The 12,785-nt window shown below is 34.9% G+C and overlaps 1 long non-coding RNA gene across 2 annotated transcripts; it reads left to right on the forward strand.

Moving 5' to 3' along the window:
* Positions 1 to 937: 937 nt before the first annotated feature.
* On the forward strand, positions 938 to 8,869 carry LOC142338430 (uncharacterized). Of its 2 annotated transcripts, none has more exons than XR_012758979.1 (3): positions 938 to 1,102; positions 6,772 to 8,079; positions 8,552 to 8,869. It is a non-coding gene; the product is annotated as an uncharacterized LOC142338430 (long non-coding RNA). The 2 variants fall into 2 exon arrangements; XR_012758980.1 differs by having other exon boundaries at positions 6,772 to 8,056.
* The last annotated feature ends 3,916 nt before the right edge of the window (positions 8,870 to 12,785 follow it).

Below are 12,785 nucleotides of genomic sequence, written 5' to 3' on the forward strand. Positions count from 1 at the left end.
TTTTTACCTGTCCAGCCAATTTAGAGAGATTGAATTTGGCGACGAAAAAAGAGCCATTTACGCACAAGAACTCTCCGTTTTTCACGCGTGTTTGATTAGAACATAGGGCACCATACACATACCAAAGAGATTTTCTACGCTTGAACGGACTTTTTACAATGTGCACTTGTATTTTTACAATATGTTGTCCGAAATTCTAATGAATCACTTCTAATGATTTTGATATGAAAAAAAATCATATGGTCATTCTGAATGTCATCTACTGATTGTAAGTGTTCTAGACCTATTTAGGACATCGTTTTTCTCGAAATTGGAGCCAACACGGTTCTTGATATTTGTCAGTTCGACCCATTATATGAACGAACTATAATGAGCCAATTTCGATTAGGTCCATATATATCTTGGAGCCTTCATTTTAGAGATTTGGGCTATTGAGTCTTTGATTTATTTTTTCTCAACCCTTTATATAGATTCAGATGAAGTTCCAAGTTATTCCATTTTATGATATATATATATATATATATATATATATATATATATATATATACATATATATATATATATATATATATATATATATATGTATATATAGTATTTTTCGGTTCATAATCTCATCTCTTTTCGAAACTGTTTCTTTCAAATGTTTCGTTGTTATTCAAAGACATATACATAGTTTTTATAACTTTGTTTAATTCATTACATGTTCGCTCTCAGTAAAATCTCAGGTACGGAGCAGAGACCAAAAGCAATTAAATAGCAAAGACCAAAAGCAATTAAACATAACGATCAAACAATATACGGAAAAAACGATCAAAACATTTTTTGATCGTAATGTTTAATTGCTTTTGGCCTCTGCTACGTCTCTGCGATTTTAATGAGAGCGAACATGTATGGTTCAAAACGAATAATAAATAATTAATAACTTTCTACGCAACACTCTGTCATCGCTCGGAGAGTTAATTAAACTTTGATACCGTAATCAGCTTTGATACCGTCACCACCGTAAACCACCGATTGTAAAAAAAGAACAGCTATATCAATTCAAATTACCTCCTGCATGGTTATACAATTTTTAGAAACTCAAGATTTTGTTGATCAAGGAGTGAGTGACTACTTTTATTTAGTTTCACATCTACCGTTCTCAGTTTGGGATTCATTTAGATTGTTGGAAAAAGTGTTTTGCTGAAAATTATGCAATTAAAGCCAAACTAAGTTGTTATCCAATGCAACTTCAATTTTCATTTTAAAACTCCAAGGTTCACATAAGTCAAGAAAAGTATTGATACTTTTTGTTGGTTACATTAAATTTCCGATTTGGATATTGTTTATTTTCTTTCATTAGCATTATTGAGAATAGGAGCTCAGTTACCGTAATGTAAACACATTTACTGTTTATTTAGTTTAAAGTATTGTTTTCATTCAAAACTTCTTCGAAAGTTCTACTGCTGCAAAGAAAATTGTATTTTGAATTTTTCCTCACTTTTTCCTGATGTTTTTGGCACCTTGTTTCAATTACTACGAAAAGTTTCTAAGGTTCACAATTCAAACATTTTGCACTTGCGAGTCTTAAATGTTACTTTGCATTAACCATATGTAGTGCTGTGTTTACTTCAGGACGCTATTATGTGCCATGGTGTTTTGTGTTTCAAAAAATCACCGTAATAATAGCGGATCTTTCTGTTGTGCTTCATATGTTCCTACTCATTTTACCCCTAGAACTTTTAGGCATTGGAGCGACTGCCTAGTTTTTAGTGTAAAAAGTGATCAAAGGTCAGTTTGATTGTTTATTAAGCTTCGTCAATTTCGTTAGCGCTTCTAAACGGTGTTTGCTTTTAACTTTGGTTTAATTAGTATGCACTAGATTTCCAAAAAAACTCGTTTTAAATTTGAAGCAAAAAATGTTATATTGCTGCTAGCTGCAACATATGTTAACCTGTGCATGACTCACCGCAGTATCCCTGGGATAAAAACTTTCACTCATCGCAAACAAATGTTGTTTCCCTTCTATCAAAACTCTCTCTACCGATGTTTGAGCTCTTTTAAAATTTTGAACTCACAACTTGAAATGCACGATTATTTAAAAATGAACGTTTTGGGTATTTGTGCGAGATTCATCCAACTGTTGCTCAATGTTTTTGGTACAATTTATTTGAATTTTTGAGTTCCGTTGGTTACTACCCTTGTCATTTGCAAATTTATAATTTGCAGTTTATTGTATATTTCTTACTAAAAAAATTTTGAACTCTTTTAAAATTTTGAACTCACAACTTGAAATGCACGATTATTTAAAAATGAACGTTTTGCGTATTTGTGCAAGATTCATCCAACTGTTGCTCAATGTTTTTGGCACATTTTATTTGAATTTTTGAGTTCCATTGGTTACTACCCCAGTCATTTGCAAATTTATGATATGTAATTTATAATATGTTATAATTTGTATATTTCTTACTAAAAAAATTAATTTTGTAAACTGTTAAACATCAACTTATAATTTACAAAAATTTACAAACAAATCTAAACTTTGTAACATTTATAAACCAATGTTTCTTACAAATACTTGTTTGAGGTAAGGTGAGTCTCGAAACAAACAAAAATTTTGGAATTCAAGTTGTGATCTCTTATCTGTATAAAAGATGTCTGTAAAACATTAAATTAACGATTGATGAAAATTTTTTTTAAATCAATCCACAGTTTACCAATTTTTAAATAGATTGTTTATTTACAAATTGTTATAAATCCAGTTTTAAAGATTTCTGAGTGACAGAAACAATTTTTGGTCTTTGAGAATATTTGTTAATTTTCAAAAAAAATCAGTTTGGGTGCAATAGATTCTAAAGAGTGTTGAAAGGAGACAAAAATATGGCAAAAATCAAAAACCTTTATTTTTAAACCAAGTTTTGTATATGATGCAGCAAAAAACTTATGTTTTTTGCCAACTTAGGTCAAGTCTTGCTATAGCATAGTTTCAATTTCAAGAAAAATGCGATTTCTCGAGAAAAATGGTTGGATGCAAGAGAAACTGAAATATGTTGAAAGGAAGCAAAAGTTGTGCAAAAATTTATTTTTTATAATCAAATAGCGGCATTCTCTTATATACATAATCTGAGCAAAAATTTTAGTAGACTAGATTTTTTAAAGATTACAAATAGTTGCAAATCTTTTTTCTTGTTTACAATAAATTGCAATTTGTATTTATAGTTTCATAAAACTTTGCAAAATCTATCTATAGTTTTTCAAAAGTTTGCAAATCATTTTATACATTTACAACTATTTGCAAGAAAAATTTTATCTTGCAAATTTTGAAATTTAATCCAAATTTTTGTAAAAAAGTTTTCAAATTTTTGCAATTACTATGCATTATTAACCAATTATTTACAAAGTTTGTAAAAACGCATTTTTTCTGAGATCGCTTCAGTGTTTTCTGCACAACGGCGACAATACCTGTTTGCTCAACACTTTGCGTCATTTTTATTCAACCCTAAATATGGATAAGTTAACCGTTCACATAGGTAACGGTGGGAGCATGCATTGTATCGCTCATATTCACGTTCAAACGCTACCACGGTACATGATATTGGGCTCAATATTTATGGCCTAAATTTCATCATTTATTATCAGAAACCTATCTTGGATTGGGCTCTCCTTAATTAGACATTGGAATTGCAACCGAAGTCTCTGAAATTGTTTGTTCCGAGGGAGGAACTATATACTCAACTGGTTTTTTTGTTGTTCCGACCATTTTGGCCGATCGATATTTTCATCGTGGAGAGTTGTGAGTGGTGAACACGTACAACCTAGAATATGGAATTAAGAAGATTATTTCGCATTTCGTTTTTTACAGGGTGTTATTGAGGTTGAAGTTTTGTGAAAATTCGATAGTTTTTATTCACATTTTCAGTAATTTGTTCTACATTTTGGCATAATTTCACAAATATAAATTAAAGTAAGTTAAAATTTTTAACGGTGGAGTAGTATTGTTACCGTTAGAGATGGAAGAGCGTCGCTGAATTGTTTGATTAAAGTTTTTCTAACTAAAGATTTGAAAAAATTTTCAAAATTCGAATTTTTTCATCAAAATGGCACAAAATTTGCAATTTTGGTCCACTTTGTTAACATTTGGCAGACTAAATGACCTTAACACAAGCTCCCTAATCTCCAAAAGAGAGCTAGTTGAAATTAGGCAACCTAAGAAAGTCTTCGGTAATTAAAATTTTACAAAAGGCATGGTTGTCTTTTTTTTAATTTTTCAAATATTTCACTCAACAATTGGTCTTATTCGCAAGCACTTGGAACAATTGGGCAGTTTGTTGGGCTAGCCGCAAAATCAGGAATAGGTTTGATATTATCATGGATTCTTACAATCAGAAATTTTTCTTTTTTTATTTTGGTGCTGCCTTAAATTGTAAATGTATTTTAAATGTTAATTACTGACAAAACTTTCTATTCACGGCGCCATTAATGACAGCTTTAGTGTACGTAAACATCAGGACAAATGTGGATATAGTTTGTTTTCAGAGAACCTAAGGCTTTTTATGGCTTTGAGGAAGAGTTTTAGCAAACTTTAACAGAAGTCTTGTGTTTTGCCTTCAATTGTTATCCTTTTTGGAGTCTGATTACTAAACCATTCAAAGATTCAAATAGCTTCCTCAAGAAGTGTAAGTGAACCTGTACTATGCTTTCGTATGTTACCTAGAGTCTCTTAAGTCATACAATCTATTTGTTTTAAGGAAATTGCAATGATTTTTTGACTTTGTCAATTTTTTATACTACTTTGCTCACTTTTTTTGCTTATTCTATGTATATAGATGTCACAATTTCTTCCTTATCGTGAGCCAAATAGTTTTGTGCTGGATTGTTTTAATAGAACTTTTTCTTGCTTTTGGAACTACAAGTTTTCATACAAAATTTCATATTATTTCTGTGCTTAATTGCCCATTTTGCTGTTATTTTTGTTCCCTTGGTAAGCTGTCACATTACACAACAATGTAACCTTAAAAACGTAAAAAAATTTGGAGCTGAACATATTTATTGTTTTAACAACATTTGGTTTTTAGGGCTGCGACACCGTTCTCTTCCAGAACTTGGTATTGTTTTTTTCTTTTTTTGCCCTATTTTTGATGTTATTTATTGTTGTTGTATGCCAAATATTGGGTAATTAAAGGTTACCGTGGCCAACAAAAGATTTTAAAAATGAGTTTAATAATTGATGTAGGTATATAGCTAATGGTTCCATTGACTTTCAAATTAAATTTCTAAAAAAAAGTGAAGTAGTATTTTTGAACTTATCCTTTTTTGTTCTGGTTTGCGTTTCTTTTCGTATTATACATAGTTGTATCTTTTTCTCATATTTACTTATTAGTGAGAAGTTTTTTCAATAGTTTTTTGGACCAAACAATAATTTTTCGTTTGTTTAAACTTTTTGACTGATGTCTTCAGGGCTTAGACAATTTGTGTTCAGAAGAATTTTGTGAGATTCAGATACCTTTCATTTTTTCTTGTTCTTTTTGCTGTCATTTTGGGATCGTCGTTTGACAATGAGACTTAAAGATGATCAAAGGAGACGAAAATTGAGAGTTGATGTTCGTGCGGTTGATATTATATAATTTTAATTGCTTCAAATCTGTGTTTTTGTAAAGTTGTTTGTGAAATTTTTTAGATCAGCTTGTAATCGATGCTATTATAAGGTCTTATGACTTAGTCCCACTATTAACAGGCGCAGTTCTTTTCCCAGAACTTGCAAGATAAACTGTCTACTCTTTTTTGTGAAAGCTTATGTTGGCAATAAATTTTGAAAATATTTTTTAAAAAAAAGACAAAAGACTTTTGAGATATGCCCATCTTATTTCTGTTAACTTGTAGCCTAGCATCTCAGTAGTTGAGACACAACCCTTATCTATTGAGCTACAATTTGCTCTGTATGACCGTTTTATTTTCCTAAAATGGTCTTTGTTCTTGGTACAACCAGTTTTCCTAAAATAGTTTGCTTTCTTTTCACAGCATCACAATGATGGGCGTCGTTTGAATCCAAAATTCTGTCATTTGAAAAAACACAATTGACAATTTTTAATTTTTGTAGTGAGCAGCTTAGTGTTTAATTGGCTGGGACACAGTTATCGTGCACATTTTTCCGCACTTTTTTTCTTTTATGCCTTTATTTGTCGTTCTTGTAGTCGTATGACATATCCTGGAAAATGAAAAATCTCAATTGCTCTTTATGGAGTTATAAAAGAATCTCGAATGAAAATTTGATGCAAAACGTTTCCAATCAGTTTGAAATTAATTCTTTTCAAAAAAGCACTCTTTTGTTAAGATTTGGCTTTTTGTTAATTTCTTGTGGTCTTGTTACCAAGTTGCACTGTTGAAAAGTTGCACCATTTTTTTTCTGAAAAATTACAAGTGAATCTTCTTGGTATAAGTCTTATCTGATACCATTTTTATTTGGTTATTGATGGTTTTTAAAAAATGGACAACGAGTTTCGGTCTTAATTAATATTTGTAATGACTTGATTTTTATCGCCGTCTTTTCTGGAAGTCATATTATGGTAGTCACAGGTCTCATAGGTCCTTTAAAGTAGATTGTTTTATTCATTTAGTAGTTTGTCGAACGACAGGTTGATATGTCAATTTCTTTTATCTCTTCCTCATTTGGTAGACAATTAAGTGAAAATGTAGATGAGCGGGGTCGGAATTTAATGTGCGAACGCACAATACCGAGCCTCCTTGTCATCATTTAGGTTTTTTTTCATTTTGGTCTAATTGACACTATTTTAGTTGTTGGATACATCAACTGAGGACAAAAGTGACAGGTTGTGAAGTGTGGTAAGGGTTGTGGACCAGAGTGGCAAAATCTTGTCAATGCTGACCCTAAAATAGTGACAAAGTTGAGTGAAAGAACTCAAGCAATTGCACTTTTGCTACGTAGTGCAATTAATTACCAGAGATTTTATTGTCTGTAAATGTCCATATTAATCGAAAGATGAGAAGATTTAAATAATCAGTTTTCTCATTAATTTCAACACGCTTTCTTTTACCACTCTCCCGGACACCATTGCCAGTGAAAGTCAGCACTGAACCACTGCGAGGGCTCACATGTTTGCTGGAACGGCGTGTCATAGTCTAGAAAATTTGTTTTTGCGCACCAGATCTAGATCGTATCCCAGGAATTCAAAAGTGCCTTGTGAAAGAAAAGTACCAATAAGAATCAACTCACCGAACACAAAAAGCTTTTCAGTGCCGCGTAGTAGAAGAAACAGCAGAAAACTTAAAGGTAACATATCAAGAATCAGACTTGAATCAGTGGATGAAGTAAATAACACAAAACTTGGCACCAAACAACAGCCAAAAGAAGTTTCAAACAAATGTACTACAAGTCACCAAATTTGGATAAAAGAACGACAAAATTTTGCCGTCGACAAAAAATTTCCGTGCAGATATCAAGGACAAAATTTATCAGAAGATACAAACGTTGGTAATTTTTTGCAGCAACTTATGAACAATGCCTCAATTGTGGACAGAATATGCTTAAACGAAGTGTATTCACAGGACAATATGATGGTCGTCAACATCAAAGAGTTTGCAAAAGTTTTGGATCTTGCCCAAAAGTCAAGTGCAGCTCATCTTCAGAGTCTGGAAACAAAAGCGGTTCAGTTGACAGTTTTAGATGACCGACAATTTCCAATTTCTTTGATTGTGTACCCCAATGGCGTAGGTCACGCTAAAGGTCAATTTGTCTCAGTTTTCATCCAAACATCGCATCAACTAGACATGCAGTTCTTAATCGTTTCTTTCTTCATTAAAAGTCAAAGTGATCACAAGGACAAGAATTACCAGAAGTCAGTTATTTTAAACGGTGAAAACAGTGGAAACAAAATTGGAATTCGGCAATTCATACGGCATGAAGAATTTTTCTCATACATCCGGGATGATCAATCTATTATGATGGGAGTCAAGATTGAATCGGACAACAAATGTGATTAAATGACCGTGACATCATTGAAGACTGTAAAAATTGCATATAAGAGCTTTGTAAAAATGCGATAAAGCAAATGTTTAAGTAGTTAGTGCAAATGCTTGGCATTGGTTGGTTTACTGACAAGTCGAGGCCACGGCAGTTTAATTCAAGTCTAAATTCCCCTCGTACCGAACTCCAAGATTAAATCAGTATTATGCAGATTTTGTCTAGATCCAATTGCGAAAGTTATGGCTCAGAAAACGATTATTGAGACGTTTTAGCTTGTCAGACTCCGTAAAAGTATTTTTTACAATTTTATACCTGCGTATACGCCACTGCGCTTAGGTTTCGCGGATCTCGTAGCTTTTGGGCTCGTAATGTATGTTTTAAAAGGCAAATTTCAAGCGTGGTAAGCGCAGCAAAATATAATACAAGACTCACATTTGCAATTTTCCAAAGCTAATGTAACACTGGAGTTCGGTATGAGCACTCCCATGACGTCACCGGAATAGAAAACAATGTTAATCTCCTAAGTTAACTTCTGTTTTCGAATCGAATATAAATGTTTCCATAGACTTGAGGCCTCGACTATGGTACCAGCCATTTGAACCAAAAGATGCATTTCCATTTTCCCAAATTTAACAGAGAGCAATTAAATTGGACCTGAAGATTCCTTTCAATTGGACCTGAAGATTCAATTGGACCTGAAGATGCATTTCCATTTTCCCAAATTTCACAGAGAGCAATTAAATTGGACCTGAAGATTCCTTTCAATTGGACCTGAAGATTCAATTGGACCTGAAGATGCATTTCCATTTTCCCAAATTTCACAGAGAGCAATTAATGTTGTTCAATTTTCCACAAAGAAAAATTTGTGATAAAAAATAAAAATTGAATAATAAAATTTGAATAATAAAATTTTTACATTTCTGGCAGTTATCAAAATTGTGGATAAACACAAAACCATTTAAAATATGGGTTAGAGTTATGCACGAGGAATCTGGAGATTTGAAAAGGCGTTGAAACTAAGGTCTAGATGCTCACCATTTCCCTCATTATCAATTTGTGTAAATTGCATAGAACAGAGTTTGCAGTAATGTGTTCTTGATAGCGGCAAACTTATTATTTACTGTTTCCTTAAACAAAAATCTTTTTCCCATGATTAACTCTTTCGAAGACGCCTTCAAAATTAATCAAAATTTATCATACACTTTTTAACTCGTCTTTTTCAAAAAGTTAATAACAAAATATTTTGATGAAGTTCGACATTTTCTTCACCTAATTCGGCAGTTCTTTCAAAATTTCGTATACAAATCACCATATATATACTTTAAAGTAGTGACTTTCCATAAACAATACTCCTGTTCTTGGGTCAAGAAAACCTTCATGAAGAGGTGGGAAGAATTTTTGTACCTCGCCATGAAGGCTATGATGTCGCTGGCCAACGGTATGGCCAAAAGTTTGTTCGGTCTGGCCCACTGTCTGCACAACGGTCTGGCCGATGGTCTGGACAGCGGTCTGGCCATGGATCTGTTCGATCTGGTCAATGGTCTGGAGAAAGTCTGTTCAGTCTGGCCAATGGAGGTCAAAGTCTGTTCAGTCTGGCCAAGGGTGGCCAAACTCTGTTCGGTCTGGCCAATACCTATCTTTGGGTATGGTCGGTCTGGCCAATGCCTGTCTTGGGTCGCGGACTTCATTCTGGGGACCACTACTTAGTGTATGCAGCTATGACATTTAAAGTAGTGTAACGCTTAATGAGCATGCATATCAACTGTAAGACAAAAATTAGATTTACCCTAAGCCGCGTTACTGCAGCTTTCACTCTTATTCTTTTCAAAAAAAATATTAGCAAAAGTTTCTTGACGATTGTTACGGATTCCCGAATCCGAAGAAAAGTTGCACCTGAAACGCGTTCGCTGTATCTTAAATGCTGTCAAATTCCTTTAAATATTTGGGCGTTTTATCACTAGAAAGCTTTTTCGTCCTATTGATTCGATTGCTTTTTCGATTTGTTCTGGTATTTTTTTCAACTACTGACTGCTTATATCTCTTTTTAAAGAAAGAATATGACATGTTTTTTGTTGAGCAAGATTACTTAAAAACATTTTACGCATTTCTCTTTATAAGTGGCTTCAGAATGGTTACTAACAAGACCGGACAATTCAACAAAATCAACTTGTGCTTAGGAGGTGAATTTCGAATCGCACCGTTCGTTCTGATTTCAGAAATAATTGTTCTGAGAATGCTCTTGATATTCAAATGATAATGAAGGTTTTAGGCCTGGAACCAATAATTCCTAAGTAATTCAATTGCGCTCACTTTCAATTTGCAATGACTCCAAGAGCAGTATGACAAAAATGTTTCATACTGTGTGTTCTGTCGAAGATAGTGTTCACCCTATTCGAGAGTGAAAGATTATCTTGTAGGAATCTGCAGATTCTGGCAGATTTCTACAAGACCAAGCATCAAATGGCAGATATTTAAGCCAAATTTCTGCAAAATACCCAATTTCTGTAAACTCTTTCGAGATTCTCCAAGTTTTCCTTAAAGATCACTACAGGAAACAGTTTTTTCAAGTATTTCTTTTAGCAAAAAAGCACGCACGAGCCATCCTAGGGTCTTAATGAGCTCGGAAAGAATCAAGTTGTAGCAATATTTGAAGGTACAAATATATTTGGCGCTGAGTAAAGGGAAAAAAACAAAAAAGCATCAGAAAACTATTTACCTCAAGCATCAGAAAGGAAGTCCGGCCCTTCCGTCTTCGATCTTCTGTTTCTGATTTTTTCTCGGTTTTCTGTTTTCTTAGGTTGAAATTTGGTTGAAGATGGGTTGAATGTGGTTTGACACCGGTTCCTTTGATCCATCAAAACTAGCTATAACAGACAAAAAAACTTGATAGAAGTCAATTTAAAAACGTCGGGCACTGTGTGCCCAAGAAAGTAAAAATAAGAGAAAAAAAAGCAAAAAAGCAAAAAAAAACAACAAAAACTGACGGCACAAGGTGCCAAAAGACAAAGCAACAATAAACTAGAAATGGCATCTAAAATGCTGAAAATTGAAAGGTGAAAAAAATCTCCTATACAAAAAAAAGGAAAATGGGAAATATGGAAAAGATAAAACATAAAAGGTGCCAAAAGACAAAGCAACAATACCCATACACACAACTATACACAAACGCAGTCGCCCACTTTTCCCCTGCATACACACACACACAAACACGCACACTGCTGCACACACGCAGAAACAAGCACGCATTTGAACACACACATATACACACATACATATACACACAAGCACTCACGCAAAATTGCGCGCTCACCCAAACCCAAGCTCAAGCCACACACGCGCTCCGCACAAACGCTTGCTCCACAGACAACCACAGGAACTCACACACAGACAGACGAGCGTCCACAAACCCACTCAAGTCACACAAACATGCAAGCTCACGCACATATACATTTGCCACATAATAACAAACACGAGCGTTACAAACAGAGATAGGCACTTTTAACCATTCCCGACCTAACCCCAGTAAACACATGCATGGACACCCACTCAAACACGTACAGATTTCCCCACGCACACTGACCCCACACGCATAAACACAGAGACAGGCGAACGCGCACACAAACACGCAAACACATGCAAACCAAAGCAAACACTAACGCACGGCACACATACACACACACACACAAGACACACATAAAAAATGGCATAAACGCTCACGCACACAACCAATCGCGATCAAATGCCAATCTGCATTAGAACACTCGCTCAATTGAGGCAAACAAACAAACAAACGCGCAACCACAGGCCACACAAAAGCATGCAACACATGCTCCAAAAAATTGAGTACTTGCGCCCTTAAAACACAAGCACACAAACCAAAAAACGCACAACCAAGCACTCACACACAATCATGCACAGACGAGAATGCACGAGCATTAGCACACAGAATCACGCACACACATAAGCACAATTACTCAAAGAGCACAGACACACGCGTACGCTACTTACAGGCACACACACACACACCCGCACATTCTCACGCTACAGAAAATTGTGCGCGACCCAAGTGCTCCTCACACAAACTTATGCACGTGCTACAATTATACCCTCGCCACATACACACTAACACACAAAAACCAACACACAAACATATTCATACATCAACAAACACTTTCCTCTAACCACCCGAATACACACAAAAAAGATCAAACACGCTTTTACACACGCACCCGTTTGCGCACACAACACATATTCAGGCCCACTATGAAAACAAGCCAAGACTCCACACACGAATGCTATTGCACACACACAAAAACGCCGCAAACGCGCACATCAGCAACACACAACTGCGTACCACACACACACACGACAAACACGCACACACACAAAGACACATGACCTCGCGCACACAAACAAGCAGACGCATGCAAATCAAAGCAAACATCTACCCACGCCATACACACTTTCAGAAGCCACACTCACAAAACTGCATATGCGCGACCTTACACAGACAACCAAACGCAAATACATGCTGTTCTAACTCACGGTCAAGTAAAGCAAACAAACACAAGCGCACATAATCCCTACAACATCCCGCAACACACACGCAAGAGAAATGCCCATATCTGCCCGCAAAAACACAACCAAACAAACAAACGAGCACTAAAAAGTCATGCTCTCACGAAAACATAGGAATATTCGCACACACTCACGCACATACAACATCACACACAGGTACCCCTACTTGAGGACCGCAGACCCAAGCGCACGCTACACACAGGCACAAAAAGAAATATTTTCACGCTAAAAACAAATGTGCACACAC

Source organism: Convolutriloba macropyga, chromosome 4 (genome assembly GCF_964194025.1).
Source record: "Convolutriloba macropyga chromosome 4, txConMacr16.3, whole genome shotgun sequence".
In the NCBI taxonomy this organism is placed as follows: domain Eukaryota; kingdom Metazoa; phylum Xenacoelomorpha; order Acoela; family Convolutidae; genus Convolutriloba; species Convolutriloba macropyga.